Source organism: Phascolarctos cinereus, unplaced genomic scaffold (assembly GCF_003287225.1).
Source record: "Phascolarctos cinereus isolate Bilbo 61053 unplaced genomic scaffold, phaCin_HiC Scaffold_9;HRSCAF=440, whole genome shotgun sequence".
Classification (NCBI taxonomy): domain Eukaryota; kingdom Metazoa; phylum Chordata; class Mammalia; order Diprotodontia; family Phascolarctidae; genus Phascolarctos; species Phascolarctos cinereus.
This window is the reverse complement of record NW_027556402.1, coordinates 105,652,117-105,662,758: the sequence shown is the minus strand read 5'-3', so window position 1 is coordinate 105,662,758 and position 10,642 is coordinate 105,652,117. Positions and strand designations below refer to the sequence as shown.

At 40.8% G+C, this 10,642-nt stretch overlaps 1 protein-coding gene across 4 annotated transcripts in view; it reads left to right on the top strand.

Annotated features, from left to right (window-relative positions):
- Positions 1–10,642, top strand: part of FHIP1A (FHF complex subunit HOOK interacting protein 1A) — a 420,438-nt gene that overhangs the window by 4,879 nt on the left and 404,917 nt on the right. Inside the window, exon 2 of one of the 4 annotated variants that reach the window (XM_020994120.2) lies at positions 8,697–8,954. The exons of the other annotated variants lie outside the window; for them this stretch is intronic. The gene's annotated coding sequence lies outside the window, so the exon portion shown is untranslated. The remainder of the gene's footprint in view (positions 1–8,696; positions 8,955–10,642) is intronic. 4 annotated transcript variants of the gene reach the window in all.

The window sequence follows — 10,642 nt, the reverse complement described above, 5'->3', positions numbered from 1 at the left end:
CCTTCTCACCTCCAGTTCCCTTGTCCTTCTTCTCTGTGGTTAAGTGCCTTCTCTAATATAAGTTAAAACAGGCTGAATGAACAACAACAATAAGCTATCCTTTTAGCATTGTTTGTAAAGCACTTTGTATGTATATATGTGTAATATATAGTACATATATTATATACATTGTTTCATTTGATCTCATTGAGTTGAATATAAGTAGGTACTATTATTATATGCATTGTACAAATAAAGAAAGAGGCTGGGAGAGGTTAAATGACCTACCCAGGCAGAATTTGAACTCATGTTTTACTGATTCCATGTTCACTCTCTCCACTGCTTTTAGCATCATTGCCTGGTTTACTTTTTCTACTGAAATCTCCAATTCCCCCAAAAAGCAGCTGCAGTAGAACACAAAGGCTATTTAGTCTCTGTAATCAAATCTCTTACTTTTTAATTATATATATGTGATTATATATGTATTTTAAATCATATCTATGTAAATAGATGATGAAACATTAAGTAATTACAGTGAGAGAGACTTCAGGAGAAAAGACAAACTAGTGATGCTAAAAAGCAGTACATAGAGTGAACTTGGGATTGGCAGAGAGAGAGGGAGGAAGGAAGGAAGGGAAAGAGGGGCTGTCAGGGGGAGCTGGTCGGGGGGGAGGGAAGAGACCCTGGAGCTGTGATTTCAGTGGTGTAGGGAGCTCTGGGGTGAGGAAACTCCTTCTGCCAAGTAAATCAGCCCCTTCTCTGCAGCGTGTAGCCACAGTCTTAGAGTGTTGCCTTGCCTGCTAAAAAGTTCAGTGACTTGCCTAGGGTCCCGGTATTCATCTTTAACCCGGGTCTTTATACATAACATTTTTCCTTCTGAATTTGTGCAATAGAGGGAAATTCAAGGGAAAATGTAACGTGTGGCTGGACAGGAGAGAGCGTTATGGCCAAAGATGCTGCGGTGTTTTCGGGGATCAGCTTTCATATGAGGTTCTTTGAGTTTCATTTCATGTTTTTCCCAAGAGAAGGCAGTAATTGGTAACAGCTGCAGAAACACTCCACAGTTGTTGGGTGAACTACTAATTAGCTTTTATGGAGCACAGCTTAAATTTTTTTTTTTGAGAACTTTATTCTAGGGCATATCATCAAGGTATTCAGAGACCACACAAGGTCTAGAAGAATGTGTGTGTGTGTGTGTGTGTGTGTGTGTATGCATGCATGCATGCATGCATGTGTTCTAGTTGTTTTGACAGTCATTAGAATTTACATTTAATAGGATATTACAGGTCAATGGAATGTTTGCACATAAAGGTGTTCTAGGCACTCTCTTTCACATTTCCCTCCCCCATGTAAGGAGGAAGTAAATATTTTTAGCTAAAATTCCTATCGTAGGCTAATTTAAGTAGAAACATTTCACAGATTGCTGGGGGTAAGATGTTAATAGCTTTCCTGGATATTTGCATTGAGACCAAGCTCCATTATTAAGCATTTCAGGAAGGACATCATGTTCCACCTTTCAATGCCTGTGGCCTCTGTTACGTGTATCAGAGTAAGGTGAGAGTTTGCAGCCAGTGATTCCAGTCTGGTTTTCTTTTGAATGTGTCTGAATACAGGAGAAGCCATTAATGCATATGTATCCATGTGTATATACTGGTCCTAGTCAACCCCCCAAATAACTTACTAGTCATTGTTCTTCTTTTAAAAAAATAATTAATTTTTAGTTTTCAACATTCACTTTTATAAGATTTTGAGTTCTAAATTCTTCCTCCCCACCCCCTCCCCCTCTCCAAGATGGCATATGATCTGATATAGGCCATACATGTGCAATCATATTTCCACATTAGTTATGTGAAAGAAGAATCAGAACAAAAGGAAAAAAAGAGCCACGAGAAAGAAAAAAAAAGAGAGAGAAAATAGTGTGCTTCAGTCAGCATTCTGACTCCATAGTTCTTGCTCTGGATGTGGATAGCATTTTCCATCATGAGTCTTTTGGAATTGTCTTAGATCGTTGCACTGCAGAGAAGAACTACGTCTATCAAAGTTGGTCATCACACAGTGTTGCTGTTAATATTGTATAATGTTCTCTTAGTTCTGCTCATTTCACTCAGCATCAGTTCATGTAAATCTTTCCATGATTTTCTGAAATCTGCCTGCTCATCATTTCTTATAGCACAATAGTATTCCATTACATTCATATGCCACAACTTGTTCATCCATTCCTCAATTGATGGACATCCCCTCAATTTCCAATTCTTTGCCACCACAAAAAGAGATGCTGTAAATATTTTTGTCCCCGTGGTCCTTTTCCCTTTTTTGTGATTTTTTTAAAATATAAATTTGTTTATTTTTAGTTTTCAACATTCACTTCCACAAGTTTTTGAGTTACAAATTTTCATCCCATCTTGCCCCTCCCCCACCCCAAGATGGCATGCATTCTGAATATCCCTTCCCCTAGTCTGTCCTCTCTTCCATCTCTTTCCCCTTCTGTTATCCCCTTCCCCTTCTATTTTCCTGTAGGGCAGGACAGACTTCTGTACCCCATTTCCTATATTTCTTATTTCCCAGTAGCATGTGAAAACATTTTTTTTAAAACATGTGTTTTTAAAACTTTGGGTTCCAAATTTTCTTCCTTCCTCCCTCCTCACCAACCCTCATTGAAAAGACAAGCAACTCAATATAGGTTATGCATGTGCAGTTATGCAAAACATTTCCATAGTAGACATGTTGTGAAAAAGTAACTCTATTTCCCTTAATCCTATCCTGTCCTCTCATTTATTCTATTCTTTCTTTTGACCCTGTCCCTCCTCAGAAGTATTTGCTTCTGATTACCCCCTTTCCCAATCTGCCCTCCTCTCTATCATCCCCCTGCTCTCTTGTCCCCTTCTCCCCCTATTTTCCTGTAGGGTAAGACAGATTTCCATACCCAATTGAATGTGTATGTTATTCCTCCTTAAGCCAAATCCTATGAGAATAAGATTCACTCATTCCCTCTCACCTTCCCCATTTCCCCTCCACTGTAAGAGACTTTTCTTTTTTTTTTTTGTGAGATAATTTACCCCATTCTACCTCTCCCTTTCTTCTTCTCCGAGTATAATCCTCTCTCATCCCTTAATTTTATTCTCCAGATATGACCCCTTAATCTTCAACTCACCCTGTGCCCTCTATCTATCTATCTATCTATCTACATATACATACATATAATTTTTTCCTTCCAACTACCCTAATACTGACAAAGGTCTCATGAGTTATAAATATCATCTTTCCATGCAGGAATGTAAACAGTTCAATCTTAATAAGTCTCTTATGATTTCTCTTTCCTGTTTACCTCTTCATGTTCCACTGAGTCCTGTATTTGAAAGTCAAATTTTCTATTCAGCTCTGGTCTTTTCATCAAGAATGCTTGAAAGTCCTCTATTTCACTGAATGACCATTTTTTCCCCTGAAGGATTATACTCAGTTTTGCTGGGTAGGTGATTCTTGGTTGTAATCCTATCTCCTTTGCCCTCCAGAATATTATATTCCATGCCCTGTGGTCCTTTAATGTAGAAGCTGCTAAATCTTGTGTTATCCTGATTGTGTTTCCACAGTACTTGAATTGTTTCCTTCTGGCAGCTTGTAATATTTTCTCCTTGACCTGGGAACTCTGGAATTTGGCTAATATTCCTAGGAGTTTTCCTTTGGGGATCTCTTTCAGGAGGAGATCTGTGGATTCTTTCAATTTCTATTTTGCCCTCTGGTTCTATATATCAGGGCAGTTTTCCTTGATAATTTCTTGAAAGATGATGTCTAGGCTCTTTTTTTGATCATGGCTTTCAGATAGTCCAATAATTTTTAAATTCTCTCTCCTGGATCTATTTTCCAGGTCAGTTGTTTTTCCAATGAGATATTTCACATTGTTTTCTAATTTTTCATTCTTTTGGATTTGTTTTACTGTGTTGATTTCTCATAAAGTCACTATCTTCCAATTGCTCTATTCTAATTTTTAAGGAAGTATTTTCTTCAGTAATCTTTTGGACTTCCTTTTCCATTTGGCCAATTTTTCTTTTTAGGGCATTTTTCTCCTCATTGGCTTTTTGGACCTCTTTTGCCATTTGGGTTAGGCTGTTTTTTAAGGTGTTATTTTCTTCAGTATTTTTTTGAGTCTCCTTTAGCAAGCTGTTGACCTGTTTTTCATGATTTTCTTGCATCACTCTCATTTCTCTTCCCAGTCCCTCCTCTACTTCCCTTACTTGTTTCTCAAAATCCCTTTTGAGCTCTTCCAAGGCCTGGGACTGATTCATATTTTTCTTGGAGGCTTTGGATGTAGGAGCTTTGACTTTGTTGTCTTCTTCTGGTTGTATATTTTGATCTTCTTTGTCACCAAAGTAAGATAATATAGTCTGACTCTTTTTGCACTGCTTGCTTGTGATCCTGGCTAATTACTTGAGTTTTAAACTCTTTGTTAAGGTAAGAGTCTGCTTCCAATGTGGAGAGTGTACTGTTCCAAGCTTCAGGGGTTTTATAGCTGTTTTCAGAGATACTTCTAGGGACCTGCAAATTTTCAGTTCTTGTAAGGTGGTATGATAAGGGGCAAGGTGTTTACTCCTTCCTGGCCTGTGCTGGTCTATTAGTACCACAAGCACTCCTTCTGCCCTGAACTGTGAAAGGTTTTCTCTCCACAGCCACTACAAGCTCCACCACACCAGTGCTCCTCCTCATCAGACTGCCGCCCAGAACTGTGACCCAGATCCAACAAGGGCAAAGCAAGAGATTCCTGCCTCAGCACTGGCAAAGAGATCCCTGCAATCCCCCTCTGATCACCCACTTGATTCCCCCTCAGTCTGTGGGCCGGAAGCTCAGGACACAGCTGCCCCCCCAGCACCACGCTCTTGGGTGGAGCTGAAACCCCATCTTCCTCTCTCAGCAGCGACAGAAACAGGCTTTTTCCACTGACCCTCCAAGTTGTCCCCCGGCATTGGTGGATCGAGCATTATGGAAACCTCCACAGCTGCCCGAGATTCAGTCCTCCATGGCCTGCTCTTGGTTCGCTGCGGCCTGTGCGCTCACACCGTGCTGCGCTGCACTCCCAGCCTGGTGCGATACACCCCTCTGATCAATCATCCAGGTCATCCTGGGCTGGAAATCTGCTTCACTATGTCTCTTTATGGGTTCCGCTGCTTCAGAATTTGTTCAGAGCCCCATTTGCTATGAGTATTTGCAGGGGTTTGGAGGAGAGCTCAAGCAAGTCACTGCCCCCACTCCGCCATCTTGGCTCAGTCTCTTGTGATTTCTTTGGGATACAGACATAGTAGTGGTATTGCTGGATCCAAGGGTATGCACAATTTGATAGCCCTTTGGGCATAGTTCCAAATTTCTCTCCAGAATGGTTGGATCAGTACATGACTCCACCAATGATGTACTAGTATTCCAATTTTCCCACATCTTCTCTAGCATTTATCATTTTCCTGTTTTGTCATGTTAGCCAATCGGATAGATCTGAGGTGGTACCCCAGAGTTGTTTTAATTTTCATTTCTCTAATCAATAGTGATTTAGAGCATGTTTTCATATTGCTATAGATAGCTTTAATTTCTTCATCTGAAAACTGCTTGCTTATGTCCTTTGACCATTTATCAGTTGGGAAATGACTTGTATTCATATAAATTTGCCTCAGTTCTCTACGTATTTTAGAAATGAGGACTTTATCAGAGACACTGGCTGTAAAATTGTTTCCCATTTTTCTGCATCTCTTCTAATCTTGGTTGCATTGGCTTTGCTTGTATAAAACCTTTTTAATTTAATGTAATCAGAATTATCCATTTTGCATTTCATAATGTTCTCTATCTCTTGTTTGGCCTTGTATTCTTCTATTCTCCATAGATCTGACAAGTAAACTATTCCTTGTTCTCCTTATTTGTTTATAGTATCACCCTTTATGTCTAAATCTTGTACCCTAGTCATTGTTTTTTCTTCAGAGTTGTGCAAAAATAGTGTTGCTGTTCAGTTGTTTCAGTTGTGTCTGAATTTTCATGACCCCATTTGAGGTTTTCTTGGCAGAGATATAGGAGTGGTTTGCCATTTCCTTCAGCTCATTTTACAGATGAGGAAACGGAGGCAAAAAGGATTACATGATTTGCCCTGGGTCACACACCTAGTAAGTGTATGAGGCCAGATTTGAACTCAGGAAGATGAGTTTTCCTGACTTCAGAGCTGGCATTCTATCCACTGCACCACCTGGCTGCTCTGCAAAAACAGTGATAAGACAGTGACACGGTGAATGGAGTGCTAGATTTGGAGTCTCAGGACTTGGGTTGAAATCTTGGCCCTAAGTACTTGTCATCTTGCCTCTGTGCTTATCAGTTTCTTCACCTGTGAAATGAGAAACTTGATAATTACTAAACCTGTGAGCTAAGGAATCGCTTTACTAGAAGTCAGGAATCTTATCTTCTACTTCTGGTTCCTAGGTTGGACATTTATTTGACATTGTAAACAATTTAACCCTAGGGTATTCTTGGTTTCTTTATATGTAATGTAACTCTCACCTGTGGCTCCAAGAAGCTGTAGTATGCCCAATGCCCACACTCCAATAAAACTGTCTTGGCAGGCAGGCTAAACCAGGTTGAGGGTAACCAAGGGACCTCAGACCCATCAGTGAGTTAAGGGAGTGTCTGCTCCAAGCATGTAAAGACTTCCTCTGGTGGAATGGGTGAGTGAAAACAATTAGAGCTTGGTCAGACATTGAATACACCAAGTCCATCCACTACATCCGGGGCCATTGCCAGTCATCTTGACTTATGTCCTGCCATTGGGCTTTGATGACTCTGGAAGAGAGAGTGAGGCTGACGACTTTGTGCAACTCTGTTTCACTTAAATCCAATTCATGCACAAACCAAGACATCACCTGTGATGTCGTTGGTCCTCTTTGAAAACAAAGTACAATCAACAACAATTTGTAATGTAGGGGTATTACCTGTTTATTCATAGCAACCAGGAGCACTGGTTAGAAGTTTCAGAAAGCTAACCTGGATGCCATAAAAAGATCTTCCTAATGGTTTAGAGCATTTTCAAACTAGAACAGGCTGCTTTGGAACTTCATATCCCCAACATTATCAGGATGTTATCAATGTTATCAGCTTTCAGGATGAGGCTGGTACACCATCTGTTGACAATGTTATACTAGGGATTTTCTCTTCAGGGAAGGGTTGGACTAGGTGACTTCTGAGAGTACTTCCAAGCTCCACATTCTGAAACTTTGTGCTTGATGACCTTAAAGATCATCTAGATCATTCTCTTCATTTTTTTTTAATAGAAAAGGAAATTGAAGTTCAGAGTCAAATTAACCTGTATTTATTTTAGGCAGTTAGGGTTAAGTGACTTGTCCAGAGTCACATCCAGATTTGAACTATGGTCCTCCTGACTCCAGGGCTGGTGCTCTACCTACTGCACCACATAGCTGCCCCAAGTGAACCTTTATTAAGCATCTAGTATGTACCAGGCACTGTGCTATGCACTGAGGGTACAAAGAAAAGGTAAAAATAGTCCCTGCCCTCAAGGAGCTTACAATCTAATGGCAGAGACAACATGCTAACAACACTCTCTCTCTCTCTCTCTCTCTCTCTCTCTCTCTCTCTCTCTCTCTCTCTCTCTCTCTCTCTCTCTCTCCATATATATATAAACAAAAATATACAGGAAAAAGAGGAGAGAAAATGAAGGGCAGGCTGTAGGATTAAGGGGGACTGGAAAAAGCTTCTAGAATGAGGTGAGATTTTAGCTGAGACTTGAAGGAAGCCAGGGAAACCAGAGAGATTAGGTACCTTACTTAAGATCACTCAGGTATAGTAAATAGCAGAACTGGAATTCAAACCTTGCTCCTCTGACTCCTAATGGAATGCATTTGCCACTTCCCTACAGGCTGAGGAATGGGATAAGCAGGATTGGAGGGTGACATTGACAGTGTCACTTTTGTTGATTATTTTTTTAAAATATTATTCTGTAACAACTCATTCTCTAATACTTTGGGAAAGAAAAACAATTCATCAACTTCCAGTGAAAAATACTTACTAAATAAGTTCCATTTGTGCCTTTTTAAAAAATCAGAACCCTTGAGGCAGCTAGGTGGCACAGTGAATAAAGAACCAGCCCTGGAGTCAGGAGGACCTGAGTTCAAGTATGTGTAGCTTAGACACTGGACACTTACTAGCTGTGTGACCCTGGGCAAGTCACTTAACCCCAGTTGCCTTGCAAACCCCCCCAAAAAAAATTCAGAATGCTTTCCAAGTTTCCTCCTGCCCCTTTGAAGCTTCAAAGGGAAGCTTGTGCCAAACCCAGCTAACAAGGTGACTGCATCTGGAAATCCACACGCATATTAACGTTAGAGAAGTCATGCAAGGACACAGCAGAACAGAAGCAGGGGAGAGCCAGTGAAGGGGACCTACCCTTACCTAAATGTCATTAGAAACAAACAGTACATATGTAGCATCATGCCCATATATACATAGATTTAGAACTGGAAAGGACATGAGAAGTCAATTATTACAACCAGCTCCTTTAAAGATGAGGAAATTGAAGGCGAGTGGCGTCACTTAGTAGTAGAAGAGGATTTGAACCCAGGTCATCTGACCCTAAATTGATGGATTTTTTCCACCATGAAAGCTTTTCTAAAATTTTTTAGAAAGTGTTTATCCTAGGAATTTTTTTAAATGAAAAAGAAATGAGATTGTATATTCCTCTGTGTTCGCAGAGAGGACCGACCTGAGGTTTTGTCACTGAGACCATAAACATATTGAAGACAAGGGACTGAGTCAGAAGCAATGAACATTTATTAAGCACCTACTGTGCACCACTCACTGTACTAACTAGGGATGCAAAGAAAGTCACAAGACTGTCCCTACTCTCGAGAAACTCACAATCCGAAGAGGGAAGACAACACAGAAAGACTGCAAAGGGGGAGAGGAGTTTATCAGACATGGGGGCATGAAGTGGGAAATGACCTGAAGAGGTAAGAGTTTGAGACTTGATTTCATCTTGCAGAATGATCAATTTCTAAAGATCACAAAGTCCAGGAAAGTAGCTGGGTGGGAAATGATGAGAATTCCTTGGGTGTCTTTAAATGGTGGTGTATATGGGAAGAACTTTCCTTGCCTTATTGAGATTTGCATTATCTCCCAGTCTACCTCTGTGGGTTGTAGGCACCTAGTAATAAATAGTCTGATGAATGGAGCATGGTACCAATGGAAGAGCCCTGGCATTGGACTCAGAGAACTTGGGTTCAAAAATTTACTATTTGGTTGTCCTTGGGCAAGTCATTTAACCTGTCTGGGTCTCAGTGTCCTTGTCTGGAGAGTGAGGAGGTTGGACAAGGAAGCTTCTGAGGCCCCTTTCAGCTCTAGATGCTGTGATCTGATTGACAGTATTTTGTGTCAGTGTCTCCTTTTAGACAAATAGACTATTTTAATTTTTGTATGTTAAACCTACATACCCTGGTAGCTTTATATATAAACACAGATATATCCATTGTTTTTCCCTAAACAATTTATGTCAGTTAAACAGTTAAATACTTGCAAAAAATTCACAAGTTGACCTTGAATTGCTTTCAGAAATACTGTTAACTGTTATTTACTTAAGAATTGTATGTTTACATTTGTAATGTTTGTTTCTAATCATTTGGATGGCAACTTAGTTAAACTTAGGTCACCTCACTGATTTCCTTCTTTCTACCCCTCCTCCCTCTTGAGCTTTTGCTAGGTGATTTTCTTCCTTCCTTCCTTCCTTCCTTCCTTCCTTCCTTCCTTCCTTCCTTCCTTCCTTCCTTCCTTCCTTCCTTCTTTTTTCCTTCCTTCCTTCTTTTTTCCTTCCTTCCTTCCTTCCTTCCTTCCTTCCTTCCTTCCTTCCTTCCTTCCTTCCTTCCTTCCTTCCTTCCTTCCTTCCTTCCTTCCTTCCTTCCTTCCTTCCTTCCTTCCTTCCTTCCTTCCTTCCTTCCTTCCTTCCTTCCTTTTCTGTCTCCTTATCTCGATCAGGTTGGAAGTGCGGTAGCCACCTGTGACCTAATACATTGATGATTGACATGGAAGTTTTAACCTGCTTCATTTCAAACCCAGGCCAGTTTGCTCCTCTGTCTCTCCTTAGGCAGCCTGCTTGTCCCCCATTCCCCTTTTGGGAGCTTACCATATTGGTGTTGGACACAGTGAGGGTACCTGATTTTCTTAGCCCACTGTGGCCCAGAATTCCAAACCTCCAATGATCCATCTGCCTCAGCCTCCCTAGAAACAGGGATTACTTGTGTGCAGTGACACACCCAGCTACCACATGTGTCTTCTTAGGAGCCTGTATTCCTATTTGAAAAGCTGATATAAATTGTGATACTGAGTAAGAGCCAAATGGCAAACTGCCCTAATTATGGGAGCTGAGACAGACTGATTGAGGTGTTTGGCCCTGTCCTGATGACAGCCTTCTTCATTTTGTAACTCTCACGTCATGGCCCTTGTCATTCTGACTCTGGCTTGCTGGTTAAAGACTTCCTGACTTGGTTTGTCATTAAGGAGTGGTCATTCCTTTCCAATAAATCACAAGTGAATAGGGCTGGCTGAGCTTCCACCTCTTGCTGGACTCATTCATTTTTTCTCTTAGCTTCAGGAATATGGGCGTGCCAGGAGCAAACTGAAGACTACACCTGTAACCTGTATGCAG